This window comes from Frankliniella occidentalis, unplaced genomic scaffold (assembly GCF_000697945.3).
Source record: "Frankliniella occidentalis isolate FOCC.00 unplaced genomic scaffold, Focc_3.1 Scaffold23, whole genome shotgun sequence".
Taxonomy (NCBI): domain Eukaryota; kingdom Metazoa; phylum Arthropoda; class Insecta; order Thysanoptera; family Thripidae; genus Frankliniella; species Frankliniella occidentalis.
In genome coordinates, this window is record NW_026267153.1 from 1,387,603 (window position 1) to 1,389,527 (window position 1,925).

Consider the following 1,925-nt stretch of genomic DNA (forward strand, 5'->3'; position numbering starts at 1 on the left):
GAGAGAGAGAGAGAGAGAGAGAGAGAGAGAGAGAGAGAGAGAGAGAGAGAGACGAAGTGGGGAGCAGGACGAGGGAATAAGAGCCCGCCAGTAGCTTCTTTGTTCGGTAGCGAGGGGGCGGTTCGGGCGCTGGATGTATATCACGGCATCACAAGAACCTTCTTCCAATCGCGAGTCCCCCCCACCCCCTCTCCCCACCTCTATCTATCGGAGGAGCGCTGCACGGCAGCCGCTTTACGACCAGCTGGAGGCCACTGGAGGCCGCCGCGCGGCTACCGGAGCGGGGGGCCTCCAGGAGGATGGATGGAGCGGACAACAAGACCCTCCCCTTCCGCTGCTCTCGCCTCTTTCAAACTCCGTTTTTAATGGCCGGCATCGGAAACGACGGGGTCGGCGCGCGTCTAGCCGAACCTCCCCCCTCCCCTCTCGTCCCCGGCTTCTTATCGCAGACAGCAGCGCCTTACTGCCACACAGAAACTGTAAGTAAGTTCGCCATATTCGCATTTTTTGGCAGCAAACCGTTATGTGTTACAGACCACGTTTGTACACACTTATTGAAAACGTGAACCGTCATTGCACTGGAAAAACAAAGGTGTCAAGTCGCACCATTAGAAGGTGTTCAGGGTTGTGCGCCATTACAGGCATTACAGGGCCATTAAAACAGCTAAAACCACAACTTTTGAACACTAGCTCTTTAGTACCCTTCTTACAGAGGCGTTAAACTTAAAATTTCTTAATCAGCTCAACAACACTGCGACTTAATTAGTACCCTTGTTTTCCAGTAGGTATCTTAAATGCAGGGATGACAAATTGTTTGTATACAAGCAAATAGTTATCAAGGCGTCGCCCCTTTTTTTATCGTGTTACTCATTTCTTTAGTCCTAACCTCAAACAGTCCAGTTAGCGTTGCTCGTGGCCTTGCTGCTGAGTGCCGCCAGGGTGGATTTCGTTCGACAGAAGTGGCACCAAGTGGGCTCCAAAATTACCTGGAACACAGAAACAGTTTTGAGAGAAAGTTGTCAAAAAGAAATGACCGTAACATGTCTGAAACTCTGTTCTGAATAATATTCACAATAAATTTTACACCAATACAAAATCTTATCAAGAGGGGCCCGGCAAAAGATGATAATGTATTGAGTCGACTCAAAAGGTGATTCTAAGATTTTATAAAATCACCCCATCTATAAATGTTTACATTTGACGAAGAAACGACCTCGAAAGTGCTTACATTGGCAAAAATGAAAACATGTTTGACCAGTTGTAATACAATTCTTGGTATCCTGAGTATTCAGGCCGAAGTCAAGCAGTTCCCCCCATCCCAAACCAACCACCACCCAACTGATCGCTACAACACGTCCGACCACCTACAGTAACACGGCGTGTAGGCTGATGCACTTGGCGGGCTGCACCCAGCGGTGGGAAGGGCAGTAGTTCCTCGACGGGAACGTGACAAAACGCAAGAGGGTAAGTCGATGCAGAGTGCATAACGAAATGCAATATGCACCCTGACGGTTTCTGTTACTGCTCTTTGGTTTACAAATTAATTCAATTTCAATTTTTAGTACAAGTGAGCACATTCTGCGACACTTTGGCACCCTTGGTATTAAAAGTAAACGAAGGGCACGTTTTGGGCTTTTTATACAAACCTCAGAAGTTTGTAGTATAACGGAGAATTATTTTCAAATTAAAACAAAGTGTTTTTTTTTTTTTACTATAGGAGACAAAACTAACAGTGCGGCCGCAGTGAGCCTCACGTTTAGCGCAAAAACTACCGCACAGCACTCCATAAAGTACACTTCTCATCCATTCATGTTGATGGGGCACGAGGCGCGCCATGAGTATGTGAAGGGGGTTGAGCCCCGTCGGTGATTCAACCGCCAAATCATGCGGGCCTGGGGCGGCTGCGGCCCCGCGGGTCGGGGGCG

At 48.2% G+C, this 1,925-nt stretch overlaps 1 protein-coding gene across 8 annotated transcripts in view; it reads right to left on the bottom strand.

Moving 5' to 3' along the window:
• The window catches only part of LOC113216131 (calcium-dependent secretion activator), a 54,328-nt gene that overhangs the window by 40,970 nt on the left and 11,433 nt on the right, over positions 1–1,925 (bottom strand). For all 8 annotated transcript variants that reach the window (XM_052264990.1, XM_052264986.1, XM_052264988.1 and 5 more), the window contains one exon: positions 887–986. The gene's annotated coding sequence lies outside the window, so the exon portion shown is untranslated. The remainder of the gene's footprint in view (positions 1–886; positions 987–1,925) is intronic.